General features: G+C 40.8%; 1 protein-coding gene and 1 long non-coding RNA gene across 2 annotated transcripts in view; one reads left to right on the top strand and one right to left on the bottom strand.

Moving 5' to 3' along the window:
- Positions 1-22,116, top strand: part of GALNTL6 (polypeptide N-acetylgalactosaminyltransferase like 6) — a 1,480,702-nt gene that overhangs the window by 777,865 nt on the left and 680,721 nt on the right. The gene's annotated exons all lie outside the window — the stretch shown is intronic.
- Positions 463-21,692, bottom strand: LOC120855272. Its single transcript, XR_005719244.1, has 3 exons — positions 21,678-21,692; positions 10,257-10,262; positions 463-590 (listed from the first exon to the last, which is right to left on the bottom strand). It is a non-coding gene; the product is annotated as an uncharacterized LOC120855272 (long non-coding RNA).

A 22,116-nucleotide genomic window follows, 5' to 3' on the forward strand; every position in this document is an offset into this window, starting at 1 on the left:
TTGTTTTCCATTGTGGTTGTACCAATTTACACTCCCACCAACAGCGTGCATGTGTTCACCAGCTCTTTTCTCTTCTTGATGATGGCCACTCTAACAGGTGTGAGGTGCTATCTCATCATGGTTTGATTTGCATTCCCCTGATGATTAGTGATGTTGAATACATGTCCATGTACCTATTGGCTAACTGTACGTCCTCTCTGAAAAAAATGTCCATTCAGTTCTGCCCACATTTTTAATATATATTTTGGATATTAACCCCTTGTTAGATATATAAGTATTTCTCCCACTCCATAGACTGTCTTTTTGTTTTGTTGATGGTTTCCTTGCTATGCAGTAGCTTTATTTATTCATTTATTTTATTGAAGGATAATTGCTTTACAGAATTTTGTTGTTTTCTGTCAAACCTCAGCATGAATCTGCCATAGGTATACACATATCCCCTCCCTTCTGAACCTCCCTCCCATCCCCCTCCCCATCCCACCCCTCTAGGCTGATATAGAACCCTTGTTTGAGTTTCCTGAGCCATGTAGAAAATTCCTGTTGGGTATCTATTTTTACGTATGGTAATGCAAGTTTCCATGTTACTCTTTCTACCCTCTCCTCCCCTCTCCCCATGTCCATAAGTCTGCTCCCTGTGTCTGCTTCTCCATTGCTGCCCTGTAAATAAATTCTTCAGTAGCTTTTTCAGTTTGATGTATTCCTACTTGTTTTTGCTTTTGCTGCCTTTGCTGTTGGTGTCAAATTAAAAAAAAATATATCATTGCAAAGACTAATGTCAAGGAACCTACCCTCCATGTTTTATTCTAGAAGTTTTACAGCTTCAGGTCCTCAATTTAAGCCTTAATAAAGTTGGAATAGATAGATCACTTGGGTAGCTTTGTAGAGCACAGGTTTTAGAGAGGTGATACCAGTTAGAAGGTTGGCCTAGTCCAGGAGAGAAAGAATAAGAGACAGCCACTAAGTTAAGAAGTGGTCATGGAGATGGCAAGGAAGAGAGACATGAAGGAACTATTTTCTGTACATTGAAGTCTGAGATGAGCACACTAGATCTGAATTCTTGGATGCTATTTGTGAAATTCTGGATGATTGTTTGGAGTTATGATTTCTCAGCTTAAACCATATATTATTCTGTAAGTGTACCCTCGCTGAGAAGGCAAAATGGAGAAAACACTATTGTCAACTCAAATGTTGACACAAGTATGAAAAGTGCTGTAGTTGTTTAATGACTTCATGATTCCATCGTTTTCAACACTGTGTGTGTGTGTGTGTGTGTGTGTGTGTGTGCGTGCTCAGCAATGTCCAACTCTTTGTGACCCCATGGACTATAGCCCACCAGGCTCTTCTGTCCATGGGATTTCCCAGGCAAGAATACTGGAGTGGGTTGCCATTTCCAACTCTGTGACTGCCAATAATTATCTATAGTAAGACCAGGCTATGACCCTGACACACTGTCTAGAAGCTTGAAGAAGTGCAAAGGACTTGGTGTAAATTGGTTGTTTCTGAGCTGGAAAGCCTTTTTTGAAACTGAGAAATCTCCTTAACACCATTTGGCTTGTAACTTTGAACTCACGTGGTATAAAATACAGATATATTTATGGCTGGGATCCTGCTATTTCTTGAAAAGACTAAGAATATTACTTCCCTGGTGACCTTCCCTGGTAGCTCAGACACTAAAGAATCTGCCTATGATGTGGGAAACCCGAATTCAATTCCTGGGTTGAGAACAGCCTCTGGAGAAGGGAATGGTAACCCAATCCATCCTTCTTGCCTGGAGAATCCCATGGACAAAGGAGCCTGGCAGGCTACAGTCCATGGAATTGCAAAGATTCAGACACAATTAAGCAACTAACACATACAAGAATGTTACTAGAGCTGTAACAGTCCTTGAAAAGTTGCTGTACCGGCCTATGAGTTTTATGTCCTAGAAGACAAACCATTCCAGAAAAATCTTGTTGAAAAGGTGGGAGAAAGAAAATAGTCATATGAGCAGCTATTTTTCCATGGAGTTTTTCAGCTAGTTAGAGAAATGAGGCAGAGAAAACACTTCACCCTAATCCTCCCAAATTCAGTCACATCAGCAAAGTGAATCTTTAATAGCTTCCATATACTTAAATTCTGAACATGTTTATTAGAAGAGTTTTAGAATGAAAATGAACTAAGGGTATGAAAAATTCATCTTGTTAAACTTGATGTTTGGTCCAAAGCCGGGATGCTCTTCCTGTCCTGGAGTGTGGCCACAAGATAGATGTGATTGAGAACTGAGGCATGGCTATAACCCTGCCATTAGGCTACCAATTGGAGAAGTCAGCCAGTCAATCCTGTCAGAATATCATACGAATGAGCAGGATACAAACCAGAGTAGCCTCAGCCTCGTCCTCTCATTGAAATGTTTGTCTTACCTGAGATAGGGAAAGCTATGACCTTCTGTTCGCTGGTTCCTCTTCACTGAAGCCCGCAACATCCATAGCTGAACCTCACTTAATTGACTCATTGATGCCTAAAGATACCCATGAAAAGGCAGTTTCTGTTTCTAAAGAGTGTTTATCTGGCCGTGACTTTTAAGTTTAGCAATGCCAGAATTGGAAAAAACAAAAGAGAGAGAGAGAGAGAGAGAAGGACAAACAGCAGATGAAAACAAAATTTTATTACATCATTTATTCAAACAGGAGTGGGTAGTCGTTCCCTTCTCCAGGAGATCTTCCCAACCCAGGGATTGAACCCAGGTCTCCCAAATTGCAGGTGGATTCTTTACCAGCTGAGCCACCAGGGAAGCCCAAGAATACTGGAGTGGGTAGCCTATCTTTTCTCCAGAGGATCTTTCCCCAGGAACTGAACTGGGGTCTCCTGCATTGCAGGCAGATTCTCTACCGGCTGAGCTACCAAGGAAATCCTTATTCTAAATAGTATGTTCTAAACCTAAATACATTCAACTATTTCATGTTTCATTCTTGCCAGACAAGATAAGTAAAATATTTTTTTTAAGAAACCATCCACAGACAGACATTCACACAATTATTAGTATAAGCCATCTTTTTAGGAAAAAAAAGATCAATTAATAGATCAAACTTAAAATGGGGCTTGTTTTATTCTTCCATGGGATTTCTGTCTATCCCGAAAGATGACCTAATGAAATAAGTACTTTTTCTTTCCTAAAACACTAGTTGTTCAGAAGTTTCCTTAGATATTCCTGCTTTCTTCTCTCCTGCTTTTAAAATTTCATCAGGAGCTAAGACTATCTAGTATTTTATACTTTTCTTACTGAACTGTAAGTTATTTGAAAGCGAGTGTATATTTTCTTTCTCCTTTGTTATACGTAGAGAAGATGGTGAATGGTTTCCTGCCACTCAAGAAACATATATTAGCAAAAGAGATGAAGAAGGCTAAATGCATGCTTAGCGCTGCTGTCTTAATGTGTTTATTAAATCTGTAAAAGCAGAGTGCCTGTCACGTGGCAAGGAAACTCAGCATTGGCATAGAAAAGGGAATAAGATGGTATCCCCACACTGAACTTCAATGTAGAAGACATTCAGTTAAAACTGTAGTATAGTCGGGTACATTCTACCATAATAAAAAACAAAATAATAGGAGTAAAGGTACATGAAAATTTTGAATTCTTGTGTACCAGAAATCAATCCATACTTAAGTACATTTGACATACATGATTCACTTTATTCCAAAACTATCCCAAAGACATAGGCCTTAATTTTGTACAAAGTTAGTAAACAGAAGGCATACCATGATGAAAGCTACACATTTTTTTAAAAATGTCATTTTTGTTTGCATTGAGTCTTTGTTGCTATGCGTGGGCTTTCTCTTGTGCAGAGAGCGGGGGTTACTCTCCAGTTACGGCACACGGGCTTCACATTGCAGAGGCTTCCTCTGTTGCACAGCAGGGCCTCTAGGGCACATGGCTTCGGGAGCTCTGGCTTACAGGCTCTAGAGCATAGCCTTGATAGTTGTTGTACACAGGCTTAGGAGCTCGGCGGCATCTGAGATCTTCCTGGATCAAGGATCTAACCTGTGTCACCTGCACTGAGCCACCAGGAAAGCCCATAAGCGGTGAACATCTCTCTGTTCTTTCCTGTCTCTTCATTCAAGAGTTTAGGGTCCATTTAAACACAGATTAATGCCTTTAGAATGTTGGTTACTAATAAAGTGAGTGTTACAACAGTTGCTTAGAAAGAGACATGCAACTCTAACTTTGGGGGTGACTACTGTTTTAGTAATACTTGGTGTATTATTACTATTCTATATGTTCCAGTATGTTGGGCAAATGCAGTAGTGTTGTACTTAGTGGAGGACTTCATGTAACAGAGGGCTGGGGGGGTGTCAAGCTGGAAATGGAGGAGCAGGCTTTGTGGTCCCTGCTAAGTTTATCATGAAAACTGTGGAGCTTCATTGTTGCAGACTGGGGAGAATTGAGGGCTGTGCAACAGGCTTAAAGATCCCCTAAAAGAGGAAATGTCAACCCACTCCAGTATCCTTGCCAGGGAAATCCGATGGACAGAGGAGACTGATGGGCTACAATCTCTGAAGTCGCGAAAGAGTCAGACACAACTGAGCGACTGAGCATGCGCACATGCAATAGCCTTGCTGTTTGCCAACAGGATGGGCATCTCTTAACCCTTTGGGAAGTGTCAAGACCCAGCCTGGGGAGAAGTCTTTTCTCTTCCAGAAGAAGCCTACTGTCTTACAGCTGTGCCCAGTACCCTGTGCAGGTCAGGATTATTCTAACTGGCTCCTGGGTGATGGCAGTCTCCAGCTTTCCAGCTGTTTTATTCAACAACACCATTTTGCCTACAGGGGAAGTTTTGAATTCACTCCTCCCACACTTACTGGTTATGGGCTTCCCAGGTACTCAGTGGTAAAGAATCCACATGCAATGCAGGAGACCCAGGGCCAATCCCTGAATCAGCAAGATCCCCTGGAGAAGGGAATGGCAACCCACTCCAGTATGCTTGCCTGGGAAATCCCATGGACAGAGCAGGCTGGCAGGCTACAGTCTATGGGGTCACAGAGTCAGATACGACTTCGTGACTAATCCACCACCACACTTTCTGGATACAGACTATGGGTTGTTGCCTGCATCACGTTCTGGAAACACAAAGAGTGAGACTAAGTCTTACCCGTGAAGGATCTTATGGTTTGAAGGAAGAGAAAGGATTATGCCTAGATGTGGCCAACATGGTGCTGAATGTGCTGTAAATAGTGGGCTGGAAAGGAAGCTAGGACAGAAGTCAAATATGTGGTTCAAAGAGCAGGAGCAGGCTTTCCAGAAGACACCACACTTGAGACACTGTTTGACAGAAACGTTCTTTCAGCCCTGCCTGCCGGCAGTGGCCCCTCTTCTGCCTCTGCAGAATTACTGTTTCAGGTGTCAATTATCCACTCACATCCTGCCCTGAAAGGCAGACCTGAATCAAGTGTCACTCTTCAGCTCTGTAGCTTTGCAATTTTAAAGGCGATGCATACATAATTACATCTAATTCACTTTCTTAAGTAGCCAGTGTATTGGGCATCTCTTGTAGGTCCAAATTTTACATTTTCCTGTAGTGCCAGAAGGAGTGAAGGGGCAATTGTATAAAAAACTCAGTGTGGATGTACCTGGCTTAAAACTAGCAGAGAAGAAGCCCACTTATCTTAATAAATATCTTTCAACGATGTAATATGATCACTTTATGAAGTAAATGGAGATACTCATGCATTTATGGCCAGGGTCAAGAGTTCAATGAAAATGGTCTTATATATCATGATATCTTGAGTTCAAAAAGTCTTGCTATCAATAATTTTATAGATTTTTTTCCCCTGATAAAGACCAGGGAAACTATATATTGGTTGGTGTGAGTCAGAGCCCAGATTTTATGTAAAGTCCATAGATTATCTTATTACAAGAACTAAGGTTAAATAAATACTTCAAATGTTTAGAAAGGAATGTATTTTATTTATTTTAAACACAGGTTTCAACTTAGGAATATGTTGTCTTCCAGAAGTTCAAATTATATTACTTACTTGGCTCAGAAATAATTAGGAATGACATCATCTAGTTATGATCATATTAACTTATCAATGATAAGAAATCTGACCTCACTTACTTAAATTCACTTTCCCTCTTTACTTTTATACTTGCTGATAATGTTGTTAATTACAGGTGTATAGCAAAGTGATTCATATACATGTGTATATTAATACACACAAACATATGTATAATTTAACATATAAATATATAACTCTCTCTATATATATATATAATTTAATATATGAATATACTTTCTGGAAAGCAAGAGAGTTCCAGAAAAACATATACATCTGCTTTATTGACTACACCAAAGCCTTTGACTGTGTGGATCACAACAAACTGTGGAAAATTCTTGAAGAGATAGGAAACTAGACCACCTTACCTGCCTCCTGAGAAAATTGTATGCAGGTCAAAAAGCAATAGTTAGAACCAGACATGGAATAATAGACTGGTTCCAAATTGGGAAAGGAGTACATCAAGGCTGTATATTCTCATCATGTTTATTTAACTTATATGCAGAATGCATCAGGCGACATGCCGGGCTGGATGAAGCACAAGCTGGAATCAAGATTGTGGGGAGAAATATCAATAACCTCAGATATGCAGATGACACCATCCTTATGGCAGAAATTGAAGAGGAACTAAAGAGTCTCTTGATGAAAGGCAAAGAGGAGAATGAGAAAGCTGGCTTAAAACTCAAATTAAAATTCATAAAACTGGCTTAAAATTCAGAAAACTAAGATCATGGCATCTGGTCCCATCACTTCATGGCAAATACATGGGGAAACAATGGAAACAGTGACAGACTCTATTTTCTTGGGCTCCAAAATCACTGTAGATGATGACTGTAGCCATGAAATTAAAAGACACTTGCTTCTTGGAAGAAAAGGTATGACCAACCTAGATAGCATATTAAAAAGCAGAGACAATACTTTGCCAACAAAGGTCTATCTAGTCAAAGCTATGTTTTTTCCAGTAGTCATGTATGGATGTGAGAGTTGGACCATAAAGAAAGCTGCTGCTGCTGCTGCTGCTGCTAAGTCGCTTCCATCACGTCCAACTCTGTGCAACCCCATAACGGCAGCCCACCAGGCTCCCCCATCCCTGGGATTCTCCAGGGAAGAATACTGGAGTGGTTGCCATTTCCTTCTCCAATCCATGAAAGTGAAAAGTGAAAGCAAAGCCGCTCAGTCCTGTCTGACTCTCAACAACCCCAGGGACTGCAGCCTACCAGGCTCCTCTGTCCATGGGATTTTCCAGGCAAGAGTACTGGAGTGGGTTGCCATTGCCTTCTCCGAAAGAAAGCTGAGTGCCAAAGAATTGATGCTTTTGAACTATGGTGTTGGAGAAGACTCTTGGAAGTCCCTTGGACTGTAAAGAGATCCAACCAGTCAATCCTAAAGGAAATCAGTCCTGAATACTTATTGGAAGGACTGATGCTAAAGTTGAAACTCCAATACTTTGGCCACCTGATGCGAAGAGCTGACTCATTTGAAAAGACCCTGATGCTGGGAAAGATTGAAGGCAGGAGAAGAAGGGGACGACAGAGGATGAGATGGTTAGATGGCATCACCGACTCAATGGACATGAGTTTGAGCAAGCTCCGGGAGACGGTGAAGGACAGGGAGTTGCAAAGAGTCAGACATGACTCAGCAACTAAACAATAAAAATGGAATCACATTTCTGTATACCTGTGATTAACACATTATTCCTATATAAATTATTTTCAGGTTGTTCCCCATTATTGTTAGTTACAAGATATTGAATATAGCTCCTTGTGCTACACAGTAGGGCCTTGTTGTTTAGCTGTTTTATATATAGCAGTATGGGGTCTCAAAGAGTCTGAATGACTGAGCGACTAACACTACAACTGCTACTATGTATATATCAATCCCAAACTTCTAATATATCCCTCATCCCCACCTTTTCACTTTTGTAACCAAGAGTTCATTTTCTATGTCTGTAAGTCTATTTCTCTCTCATAAATAATTTCATTTGTATCATTTTTTTAGATTCCACTTGTAAGTGGTATAATACGGTGTTTGTCTAACTTCATGTAGTATGATAACCTCTAAGTCCGTCCTTGTTGCTACAAATCTGCATTATTTCATTTTTCTCCATGGCTGAGTAGTATTTCATTGTATATATGCACCACGCCATCTTTATCCACTTATGTGTTAGTGAACATTTAGGTTGCTTACTTGTCTTGACTATTGTAAATAGTGCTGCTATGAACATTGGGGTGCATGTATATTTTTGAATTATGGTTTTTACTCCATACATTTTTCCAGGGCTGGAATTTATGGATCATACAGCAGTCCTATTTTTAATTTTTAAAGGAAACTTCCTACTGTTTTTCAAAGTGTGCTTATACTAATTTTATTGCACCAGACCCTCTTAATGAGAAGATAATCTCAGACTTTCTCTCCTTTCCTTAAATCTGTAGTACTTGCTCACTGAATCCTCTACCCATCAACTTACTTTTATCATAAAAAAAGAGAAAAAGAAAAAAAACTAGTCATAAGAGAACCATGCTGTCTTTCCACTATTGGTTCCACAGCCTGAGCCTCACAGGTATACTGGTTTTTTCTCATAGAGACAGGAGAGTGAACTGGCCTCTATCCCCCCATTTCTTCTCAGGATGCTCCCCCTTGTTCCTTTTGAAGAAGGTCCTGTAGTGTTGCTCTTCTGCAACCAATATCTCTTCCTCTCCCAGTCATTGCATCTGTATCCTAAACATGTCTTAATACTGTCTAAATTTAAAATGTTTTTATACTGCTACCGATACCACTGTATTGAACATGTAGAGCTCATTTTCACAGCAAAATTTCCTTTAAAAAAGTCATCAGTACTAGCTACTGACATCTCTACCTCCAAGCAAGTTCCCGTTCTCACCAGCCCGTGGAATACCTCCTTGAAGATTACTTACATCTCACATTTTGCCAGTGTCAATGGCTGGTTTTCCATCCTCATCATCCTTGAACTCCAACACTAACTGACCTGGTTGAATTCCAACTGAATGTCAGAAACATTCTCCCCACTAGGTTCATAACTCTCTAATCTCTTGGTTTTCCTTCTCCCTAAGTGACAATTCTTCACCCTTTCTCCTTGCTTCCATCCTACGTGACTTCTAAATGTTGCCACAAGCAAATATTTTCCCCTCTATTCTCTTTTATTTTTGACTTAAGCTTCCTTCTTGGGAAACCTCATCCCTGCGTGCTGTGTTCAGTTGTGTCTGATTCTTTGCGACCCTTTGGACTGTAGCCCGCCAGGCTCCTCTGCCCGTAGGATCCTCTAGGCAAGAATACTGGAGTGGGTTGCCATGCCCTCCTGCAGGAGATCTTGCTGACCCAGGGATCGAAACTGAGTATCCTTCATTGCAGCCAGATTCTTTACCCACCGAGCTACTGGGGAAGCCATCATCCCTACCCATGTCTTTTAAATATTATGCATACACGGATGACTCCTGTACTAAAGTCTTCAGCCCAGAGCTCTCTCTGTCTGCCTGATCAGCCTCTCCACCTGGGTGTCGAAGCCTAACATGCTCTCCCCCGTGCCCTAAGTCTTCCTTAGTGTATTAGGTAGAACCACCTCCATTGTTTGTTGAGATCAACAATCCTCAGTCTCACTCTTTCCCTTCCATCCTTCATGGTCCATCAGTTAACTCCCACAGTTTTCACCATCTCCCCTAACAGGATCCAAATTTCATGAGTTATTGTAAGAACATTGTAGTTTAACTCCTTTCCTCTGCTTTAGGCTCTGTCCATTTCAGCCCTGCATATAGGAGCCAAGAGATGTGTCTCGTCATGTATAAGGTCATGTATTTCCACTTTTGACTCCCGTGGCTTCCCATTGTGATGATATTAAAGTGCAGGTGAGTGACCGTTGCTTTGCATTCCCTGTCTTCCTCTGCACTCTCTTTCCATATCTCTATCATTGGAAACAGTGCCAGCCCTGTAGGTATCTTTTCATCTTTGGGGGGAACAATGCTCATTCTTGACTATGACTTTAAATTTTCCAATCATTTTGCCTGGAACATTCTTCCCTGAAATATTGCAAGACTGCCATCTTTTTGTGGTTCTGTTGCTATTGTTTAGTCACTCAGTCGAGTCTGACTCTTTTGCGACTCCATGGACTGTAGCCTGCCAGGTTCTTCTGTCCATGGCATCTCCTATACAAGAATACTAGAGCGGGTTGCCATTTCCTTCTCCAGGGTGATCTTCCCAACCCAGGATTGAACCCACACCTTCTGCATTGGCAGGTGGATTCCTACCACTGAGCCACCAGGGAAACCCTATTATGGTTCTGCTGCTGCTGCTGCTGCTGCTAAGTCACTTCAGTTGTGTCCTACTCTGTGCAACCCCACAGATGGAAGCCCACCAGGCTCCCCCGTCCCTGGGATTCTCTCCAGGCAAGAACACTGGAGTTGGCTGCCATTTCCTGCTCCAATGCATGAAAGTGAAAAGTGAAAGTGAAGTCACTCAGTCGTGTCCAACTCTTAGCAACCCCATGGACTGCAGCCTACCAGGCTCCTCCGACCTTGAGATTTTCCAGGCAAGAGTACTGGATTCAGTTCAGTTCAGTCGCTCAGTCCTGTCTGACCCTTTGCGACCCCATGAATTGCAGCACATCAGGCTTCCCTGTCCATCAGAATGGTGACTGCAGCCATGAAATTAAAAGACACTTACTCCTTGGAAGAAAAGTTATGACCAACCTAGATAGCATATTCAAAAGCAGAGACATTACTTTGCTGACTAAGGTCCGTCTAGTCAAGGCTATGGTTTTTCCAGTGGTCATGTATGGATGTGAGAGTTGGACTGTGAAGAAGGCTGAGCACCGAAGAATTGACGCTTTTGAACTGTGGTGTTAGAGAAGACTCTTGAGAGTCCCTTGGACTGCAAGGAGATCCAACCAGTCCATTCTGAAGGAGATCAGCCCTGGGATTTCCTTGGAAGGAATGATGCTAAAGCTGAAAGTCCAGTACTTTGGCCACCTCATGCGAAGAGTTGACTCATTGGAAAAGACTCTGATGCTGGGAGGGACTAGGGGCAGGAGGAGAAGGGGACGACAGAGGATGAGATGGCTGGATGGCATCACTGACTTGATGGGTTACTCCCAATCAAATATTATCTTTTCTCAGAGGCTTTTCCTAACTAGAATACTAGACTCTATTTATTCTCTTTCCTCTTAGTCTTTTTTCCTCTTGTATATAGCTCTTATTAGGACCTGAAATTGTGTTGTATATTCATTTAGCACTTATAGTCTTTCTTTCCCTGTGATAAAGTGCATTCTGATGTTAGGGACTCTGTCTCCTACAGAATTCCTAGCACCTTCGCTCCACTTGGCATAGACTAAACACCCAATGAATCTGCTGCAGATTCTAGAGTCAGATCACACTTTCATAATGGCAATATTACATTGGCAATCAAGCGTAATTTCTAGAAAGATTTATCATGGTGATTTAGCCAGCTTGCATGTTTCATTTCATGTATTATTTAAATATTATCTTCTGAGAAATTGACACAGAGCTCTTAAACTGATATAATAGACAAGATTTGCTAATTCCACTTGTTTCTTCCAAATGGGATTTTGAATGTTCCTGGAAGATGAAGGGAAGAATTGAACTAAGGGTTTCTCAGAGAAGTTACTAATCCAAAACAAATGGTCATATATTAAATTATTTATCCTAGTTCCTGGCTCTTATAAGCAGGCCACAGGGACTGATGTAATCTTTATAGGCAAGACCCTTAGATCTCTGATTGGACAGAAAATGTTACATAGTGTGAGTCCTGGGCAGAGAGTCTAAAGATGGAGGAGATGTGGGGAGGACTGGCTCCAGAAGGGCAGTGAGGAGGAGGCAGCTGGGGATCTGACTTCCTTAGCCTGTAAGAGGTGGATTGGGACTCAGGCAGCATTGTATGGGTGGGGGAGGGGGGCAGTCAAAGGGAGGAGAGCATAGCATCGTAACATATGGATTACAGATCAAGGCACAGATGCATGATATATGTATATCATTTATATGTTAACAATGTTATCATCTACCTTGAAAAAAGTCACCAGCAATCAACTTAAAAACTTATATGCATACATAAAGGAGGAGAAATTAGGAGGGGTTCTTAGTCACCCAGGAAAGATATGACTGATGGTAGCTTGGACTAGGGGAGGGGAGGGTAGAAACAGGAAGAAGGTAACAGAGTTGGGAAATATTTGAACAACCTGGTGGATGCTTTCGTGGTTCATTGAAATGGGAAAAACTGCAAGAGGAGATGCTTTGGAGGTAAGATAATGAGTCTGGTGCAGTTTAAGGAGCTTTTCAGACACACAGGTGGAAATGTAAAGACTATGAGGGGGTGGTGTGCTTGCCTGCATGCTCAGTCACTCAGTCATGTCTAACTCTTTGCGACCCCATGGACTATAGCCTGCCAGACTCCTCTGTCCTTGGGAGTATCCCAGCAGGAATACTGGAATGTGTTGCCATTTCCTCTTCCAGGGATCTTCCCAACCCAGGGATTGAACCCCGCTCTCTCACATTGGAGGTGGATTTTTTTACCATGGAGCCGCCAGGGAAGCCTGGACCAGAGCTCAAAGAAGGTTTAGAGGAATTTAAGTTTGTGATCCATACACTTTTTGAGTTTTAGACTATAGGTATCCCTTATTTTTATCTTATATGTATTTACCATAATTTAAACAATTAAAGCAAAAATGCTATAGAGCAAGATGGACGTCTATATTTTTATAACATTTGACATCCAAGGGTTAAAATTTGTTCAACAAACTTTAATAACCCTGGCGGGGGCCGGAGCAGAAGAGCAGAAACAAGCTCAAGCCTTTTGGATTGAGTCCTTCAGAACAAAATCTGCAAACGTGACCCATGAGTGTGTACTTTGCTGACAGAACTGTCCATGGGTCCACAAATATAATTGAAATTCATTGTCGTAGCAGCTACACTAAGGAGACTATGAGGGGGTGGTGACAACCTGTCTTTAGGAAAGATTAAGTTATGCATATAGGTAATGCTGTCATTGTTCAGTCACTCAGTCGTGTCCAAGTCTTTGAGACCCCGCTGACTGTAGCACACCGAGTGTCCCTGTCCTTCACCGTCTCCTGGAGTTTGTTCAAACTCATGCCCATTGAGTCAGTGACACCATCCAACCATCTCACCTATACATATAGGTCATAAGGAAAGGCATTTTTTTAAATGTGAAGGTGAAACACATTTATTTTTTTTTTAATTTTTTTATTTTTTTATTTTACAGATCTTTATTTTATTTTATTTTATTTTTTTAAAAAACACAAAAAATAGCAGTAAAAGGAAAACAGAAAAGACCAGGAGCCAACTGAATGTTTGAGTCCTCCTCCCAGCTCTGCCCCAGCATGCTGCTTCCACCCTCTCTGAACCTCATGCTTCAGGCTCTAAGATGTAAGTCTGAGCTGTGATGCTGAAGCTAAGTTCCAATACTTTGGCCACCTGACGGAAAGGCCTGACTCACTGGAAAAGACTCTGGTGTTAGAAAAAATTGAGGGTAGGAGGAGAAGAGGGTGACAGAGGATGGGGGAAGCCTGGCATGCTACAGTCCTTGGGGTTGCAAAGAGTTGGATACAACTGAGCAACTGAACTGAACTGAACGAAATGACGAAGGAAATGATTTGTCTTACATACAATGTAGCTATTGATGTGTAATAATTCTTGAAGGGTTAGTACAAATATCCCCTCTAAGGCTTTTTATAGGTAAATTTATAAAATCTATTGTCTTTACTAAGTCCAAAATTTCTAGAAGAAAAAGAATACTAAGAAATATGTGGCAGCTAGATTCTCCTAAGAAATTAGGTGATTATGGAATGTGAAGTGTGCAATATGGACCAGTTAGTACTATCACTTCACCACTTCCTGTGAATGCTAATTGACCTAATAAAGGAATATAAAATTACTGGAGAAATAAGACAGAATTTTTTCCAAAAAATGTATGAGAAAGTCTAAAGCTTTCATTAAAGAAGAACTGTGCTTGAAATAGTGATTATTTTATTTATTTTTGATTATTTTAACTGTAAATGTGCAACTGACTCTCCTTGAAACTATTTTGGTGCAAAGCTGATTTCCTGACTTCTTGTTTAGGCTGGCTTGTTTCAACACTTCTTGTGTCTGGCTCTTTTGTGTCCCCATGGACTGTGGCCCGCCAGGCTCCTCTCTCTCTGAGATTTCTCAGGCAAGAACACTGGAGTGGACTGTCATTTTCTTCCCCAGGAAGGTCAGACTGACTACCTGGCATACTTGCCAGGCTCTGGGGTTCTGTTCCAAGGGAGGCAGGTGAAGCTTAACTCCAAGCCCAAAGGACTGGTACTAGACTACCGTCCACCGGTTAGGGCAAGGTGCTCTCTCCAGGGACATTTTCCTCTCTTGAGTAGCCAAGCTCTCCAGATTTAATTAGCTATGTTGCTTTGTTATCTCCAGTATATTTTTTGCTCTTTAGCTAGTGTGCCAGACAAATGATTTTATCTGTGTGGGTCCATCAACAGAGCTGCTTATTGGAGATAATATAACATTTAACGTATCATGTAACCTCGGGGCTCATGGCTTCATGGGTACCGGACTCTATCTTGCTCATTATGTTATCACTAAAACTGAGCACAGTACCCCCAAACCGGTTGTTCAGGAAATCCTTGTTGACCAGTTGAGCGGGTGGAACTGCATGTAAAATGTGAAGGGGAAAGAAAAGGGAAAGTGGTGTATAACTGCTTTCACCCTTAAATAGTGGATGAGATTTCAGGAAGGAGCAATTTAGAGAGAGATTATTCCAGAAAAGGTGTGGCATATTTGACTCGTGACCTCCTGGACTGTAGCCTGTCAGGCTCCTCTGTCCATGGGATTTGCCAGGCAAGAATACTGGAGTGGGTTGTCATTTCCTTCTCCAGGGGATCTTCCCAACCCAGGGATCGGACCCACATTGCAGGGTCTCCCACACTGCAGGGTCTCCCACATTGCAGCAGATTCTTTACAGACTGGGTCACCGGGCAAGCCGGAAAAGGAAAGCACCTTAAATAAGGAACATGTTCTGGTGAGGGATGGGGGTAACAGGACATCTTTAGGAAGAGTGAGTAATCTTGTCTTTGTCAAAGTTTACAAAACATTTAGAACTAACCATACACACCACCTCTGTTATGCTAACTACCCTAATACATCACCTTATGACATCTGAACTCTGATGTAGTTATGTTTCAATTATTTTCCTTACAGTTTGTTTTGTACCTTCTGTTCAGAGAGATCGATAGTGGGAGCTGTGTCAAAACACACAGGAGCTGAAAAGACTGTAACTTCAATTACTGATTGAAGTGGGGAAAGAGTGTAAAATGCATTTTCTTGCTGTTTCTAGAGCAGGAGGGAGAAAAATAAAATGGGGGGGGGGGACCTCTTCCCAAGATAGCACAAGACTACCATCTAAAAATCAACATTACATAGAAAGAGAGATGAAGATTAAATCCTGAGAAAAACCTGAAGGAAGACTAGTAGGCAGCATCTTAAAGAGGAGGTGCCAGGATTGTTATAATTGTGATGCCTAAGCTGACTGTGGGAAGATCCCCTGAAGAAGGGAACGGCTACCCACTCCAGTATTCTTGCCTGGAGAATCCCAGGGACAGAGGAACCTGGTGGGCTACAGTCCATGGGGTCACAAAGAGTTGGACACAACTAGCAACTATACAACATATGACAAGCTGCTATGTAGGTAGCATAAGAAAAAAGTGAAATATATACTTTGAATACAAGCAAGAAATCAGTTGTGCTTTGCAAATGTAGTGTTTGATGTTACTGGTCTTTTCACATGTCCACCTGCTTCAAACATGTATTGTACTAGATTGTAGGGACATAGCAGAAGATGTGTCCCTGATCTCAAAAATTTTCCCTCTGGTGGCTCAGTGGTAAAGAATCTGCCTACAATACAGGAGACCTGGGTTAGATCTCTGGGTTAGGAAGATCCCCTGGAGGGAGGGCGTGGCAAACCACTCCAATATTCCTGCCTGGAGAATCCCATGGACAGACGGGTTACAAAGAATCAGACACAACTGAGCAACTAACACACACACACACGCTCAACAGCATTATGACTGACTATCTAATCACAGTGTGACAAGGGCTATGAGGAGAATTAAAGGCTGCTATTAGAATGTTCAATCAGAAGAAATTTAGTCAACAATATTGGGAAACGGTTCCCCTAAGAGATAACATTTTAATCTGTGGATAATCATTCCACAGCTGTTGCATGATGATGCTCTGATAAACCCTATCATACTCTTTCATTTTTTACATTTATAATATAACATTAGCTCCCAACCGTCGCTGCTGTATAAATATTACTTTTTTCTTAGTTAAGTGTTTACTGTTCATTATCAACAGTATATTAGTTTTAGAGCAAATTTGCACCACATTGAAGCTACATGTTCATGTACAATTAGTACATTTTATTTTTTATTAGAGCGTAATTGCTTTAAGATGTTGTGTTGGTTTCTGCTTCACAATGAAGTGAATCTGCTATATGTATGTGTATATCCCCCACCTTAACTCTCTCCCACCCACTCCACATTCCACCCTTCTAGATCATCACACCCTTTCATTCCCCTCAGCATGTCCGTATTTCCTTTCTCTATGTCTGCATCTCAATTCCTGTCCTGCCCTACAAATGAAATGGTTCATTTGTACCATTTTTCTAGATTATATATATTTGATATATGATATATATGCTGTGCTGTGCTTAGTTGCTCAGTCATGTCTGACTCTTTGCGACCCCATGGACTGTAGCCCGCCAGGCTCCTCTGTCCATGGAATTCTCCAGGCAAGAATACTGGAGTGGGTTGCCATGCCCTCCTCCAGGGGATCTTCCCAACCCAGGGTTCAAACCCAGGTCTCCAGCATTACAGACAGATTCTTCACTATCTGAGCCACCAGGGAAGCCCCTTATTATATATATATATATATATATATATATATATATATATATATATATATATATATCTCATATCCCATCAACATACAGTATGTGTCTTTCTCATTCTAACTTATTTTACTCTGTATGACAGACTCTAGGCCCATCCACATCTCTACAAATTACCCAATTTCATTGCTTTTTTGTGGCTGAATAATAGTCCGTTGTATATTATGTACCGCTGCTTCTTTTTCCATTCATTTGTTGATGGACATTTAGATTGCTTCCATGTCCCATTATAAATAGTGCTGCAATGAACATTGGGGTACATGTGTCTTTTTGAAATAATATGGTTTTCTCAGGGTACATGCCCAAAAGGGATTGTCGGATCATATGGTAGTTCTATAGGGAGTTTCTATAGGGGTAGTTCTATGGGGTTTTTTAAGGAACCCCCATAGTGTTCTCCATAGTGGTTGTACCAATTTCCATTCCCAGAAACAATTTCTCCACACTCACCCCAGTATTTATTGTTTGTAGATTTTTTGATGGTGGCCATTCTAATTGGTGTGAGGTGATAACTCATTGTAGTTTTGATTTGCATTTCTCTAATAATTAGTGATGTTGAGCTTCTTTTCATGTATTTGTTGGCCATCTGTATATCTTCTTTGGAGAAATGTCTATTTAATATGGTTACTCTTACGGGCTACTGCATGGTTAAGGGATTATGGAATGCTGAGTATACATCCACATCATTCTCTTCTAAAGAGATGGAAACCTGCTTTTCCAAGCCTGGGAATCATCATGGATAGGAAAATCAGGGGTCATAGACCAAGGATCATAATAATAATAGTAGTGGTTAGCATTCAGCATTTATTATGTGTAAGGAAGATCTCCTGGAGGAGGGCATGGCAAACCACTCCAGTATTCTTGTCTGGAGAATCCCATACACAGAGGAGCCTGGTGGGCTACAGTCCATGGGGTCACAAAGAGTCAGACAGGACTGACCAACTAAATAACATCCTCCAAGGTTCCAATATATATTTCTAATTAAAACTTAAAATTTCACATATAAAATAATCTTGTGTGTGCTAAGTCACTTCAGTCGTGTCTGATTCTGCAAACCTATGGATTGTAGCCTACCAGGCTCGTCTGTCCATGGAATTCTCTAGATGAGAATAGCAGAGTGGGTTGCAGTGCCCTCCTCCAAGGGATCTTCCTGACCGAGGGATCAAACCTGAACCTCGTACGTCTCCTGCATTGGCAGGCGTGTTCTTTACCTCGAGTGTATATACCTGGGTGGTATATACATTTTTATCCTTAGTTTAAGGAAACCATAATAAGTACAAAGTTTATTAACAACCTTCAGTAAAAACAAATATCCAGTAAATTGCACTAGTTACATATCATAGTTTTTAGTATAATTTTGTAAATACTTTGCTGTTTTTTCTCAAAATTATACCTTTTATTTTGTGCAGTTTTGTTTGCCATCTTACAAATCAATCTTTTTTAAAGTGGTTCTGGATTCCTAGTGTCCTCTTCATTTCTTGACATACTTCTGCAGCAAGCATAAAATCATTGAATGTTTTTTCACCACAAGATTACAGCAAAAAACACAGCTTTCATAATTGTTAGTAAGATTTTGAATGAACAATGAAACTACTACTTTTCCTTTACTAGTTTAGGATAATCTCACAAAAGATGCCACAGACTAATTTTATAGCTGAAACAAAACCAGAACACAACATACCAATAGACACTTATTTTGAGGTTAAAAATTATATATGTATATATATATATGTAGAATTTATGTTTGAAAATATATTAAAGTAACATGATTCTTTTGAGTATCATGAGTACCAGCTTCCCTGATAGTTCAGTAGATAAAGAATCCACCTGCCATGCAGGAGACCCCAGTTCAATTACTGGGTCAGGAAGATCCGCTGGAGAAGGGATAGGCAACCCACTCCAGTATTCTTGGGCTTCACTTGTGGCTTAGCTAGTAAGAATCTGCCTGCAATGCGGGAGACCTGGGTTCAATCCTCGGGTTGAGAAGATCCCTTGGAGAAAGGCAAGGCTACCCGTTCCAGTATTCTGGCCTGGAGAATTCTATAACAGTCCATGGGGTCACAAAAAGTCAGACAAAACTGAGTGACTTCCACTTCACTTCAACATGATTCTATTAACTTCTGCTAGTTATTTAAAAACAGCTGTTATATTAGTGGTAAAGTGATTTCTGAAAAAGTCAATACCTAATGAATGGAATATCTTTATTTACTTTCTTTATTTATAGCCTTATATCTCATGATTTGCAGCTAGGCTGGAGCTGATAAGTATAGTAACTGAGGTTTATTGAATACAAAGATTAGAAATAAATGTAGGTGCTTTGTAAAAGCATTGCCTTTTGTTTGCCATTTCACATTTGCTTCAGAGTTGAAAAACAGCTGCTAAATTAAGGCTGTACACATAAATATTGGACTTCCCAGGTGGCACAGTGGTAAAAAAAAATCCATCTGCCAATGCAGGATACACAAAGGACGTGAGTTCAACCCCAGGGTCAGGAAGATCCCCTGGACAAGAAGAGGGCAACCCACTCAAATATACTTGCCTGAAGAATTCCATGGACAGAGGAGCCTGATGGGCTATAGTTCATGGGGCCACAGAGAGTCAGATGACTGAGTGCACATGTGTATGCCCGCGCACACAGGCGCACGCACACACACACACACACACACACATCACTGATTCATCAGCTGGTACATCTGAAGAAAATTCAAGATTCTTTTACCTACTCGGAGCTCAGATTGGACTATGCATTGTTTTCACTATGTTAACAAAACCAGTAGGATATGCATAGAGCATTACCTAAGGCAATGTTCCTTTCACATTTTCCTGTGAGCCTTTAGATAGCCAGTGTTTTAACTGTGCATCGATTTATCTTGTGTCTTTTCTTTTTCCCATCTCAGTGTATTTTTATAAACCTCCTGCAGAAAGTCTTGACTCTTGTGAAATTTGCACTTATATTTTTTGCAGATTGCACTAGTGTACCTTAGTAATGGTATAATTGATTTCAGTTTAATTTCATATCTCCATACTATTCTCTATAAACACTGTACCAATTTACATTCCCACCAACAGTGTAGCAGAGTTTCCTTTTCTCCACACCCTCTCCAGCATTTATTGTTTGTAGATTTGTTGATGATGGGTGTGAGGAGACAACTCACTGCAGTATTGATTTGCATTTCTCTAATAGTGATGTTGAGCACCTCTTCATATGCTTCTTGGCCATCTGCGTGTCTTCTTCAGAGAAATGTCTCTCTAGGTCTTCTGCCCAATTTTTATTGTGTTGTTTATTTTTTGACACGGAATTGCATGAGTTGTTTCTATATTTTGGAGATTATGGACACCAAGAGGGAAAAGGCAGGGTGGAATGACATTGGGACTGACACATATAATCCCCATATTTTTGATACTATGTATAAAATAGATAATTAATAAGAACTTACAATATAGCACAAGGGAATCTATTCAATGCTATGTGGTGACCTAAATGGGAGGGAAATCCCAAAAAAGTGGGGATATATGGAAACGTATAGCTGGTTTACTTTGCTGTACAGCAGAACCTAACGCAATATTCTAAAGCAACTACACTCCAGTAAAATTTTAAAAAATAAAAAGAAAGCATGAGAAGTATGCACGTACTCTGAGGGACCTGCGAAACACTTGTACCATGTTCTGTTGACCAAAGCGCATCCAAAGGGGAGTGGGGAAATCAACCTTACCCTTCCTTGTATCCACCGCTTTCAAATGTGAATTTGGAGAAAGAATCGATGCCATCTTGGAAGCCAGTCTTTCACAACCATATTATACTTTCTGAACACTATTTAAGAAACAGCAGTCTTTTACATTTTCTAATACTGTGATCCAAGATAAATTGCGGAACTCCACATTCCTGTGTTTTCACCAACTGTCAGCAAACGCCCTTCCAAAGTTCTATTGTTTTATACACCTCTGGGAATTCTGAGTGATTGAAAATAAAGAGGCATCTAGTGGGGCTATGTTTTGTTTATCTACCCTGGTGGCTCAGATGGTAAAGAATCTGCCTGCAGTGAGGGAGACCTGGGTTCAATCCCTAGGTCGGGCAGATTGCTGAAGGTTGCAGAAGGGAATGGCAACCCACTCCAGTATTCTGGCCTAGAGAATTCTATAGACAAAGGAGCTTGGCAGGCTACAGTCCACGGGGTCACAATAAGTCAGATATGACTCAGCAACTAACACTTGCACTTTTACTTTCACATCAGAAAGTATTAAGTATTTTTTCAAACATTTACTTTGTGAATAGTATTATTATATCATCTTTTAAAGTATTTTTGATTAATTTTTTTTAGTTTATGCTATTATTTAACTGTGTTAGGTCTTTGTTGCTGCTGAAGGGCTTTGTTTTAGTCGTGGTGATTGGGGTCTTCTCTCTATAGTTACGTGCACAGACTTCTTGTGCTGGCTTCCCTTGTTGTGGGACACAGGCTTGTGTTTTATTAAGCCATCTGTGTGCAGAAAAGCAACACCATGTTAGTCTCCTGCTGATGGGAGAGAAGACCCAGTGGACATTCCTTCCAAAGACAAGGCTGCTCATCATTTTAGAAAGTATTTATGAAATGACTTTCTTCCTCTGAGACGTCAGCCTCAGAATGGCAGGGAATTTATAGGGCAGCCTGTAAATTCTGTAAACTCTGCTGGTCAGTACTGTTCACCTCTGACCCTCTCCTGACAAAGGACCCTCTTGGAGATGGGAGGGGAGTGGTCTTGAGAAGATGAAAGGAAAAGACTATAAAAACTAGGTTTATTTAATTGGGAGGCACATGTTGAAAAGAGATAGAAAAGATGCCTGGATCCAAAAGTAGACAATGTTGGAAGTCAGGGAGATTTGCTGCCTTAACAAACACTGCCACAGTGTTAGAGTAAAGAGATATTTGTATTTCAGCCCATATGCACCCTGAAATAGTGACAGTCACAAACAAGTTGCTCCTATTTTAAAGCACATATTGAAAATAATTGGTGATTCTCTAATGTTTGCCTATGTTTAAATCGCTTATCATTCTTTCCCCTCCATATTCTTTTAGCACAATAAGAAAAAGCAATCCTTGATTTTAAATTTCACTGGAGGACGATGAATGGCAGGTGTTTGACCCC

The sequence above is a fragment of the Oryx dammah genome, unplaced genomic scaffold, assembly GCF_014754425.2.
Source record: "Oryx dammah isolate SB20612 unplaced genomic scaffold, SCBI_Odam_1.1 HiC_scaffold_1, whole genome shotgun sequence".
In the NCBI taxonomy this organism is placed as follows: domain Eukaryota; kingdom Metazoa; phylum Chordata; class Mammalia; order Artiodactyla; family Bovidae; genus Oryx; species Oryx dammah.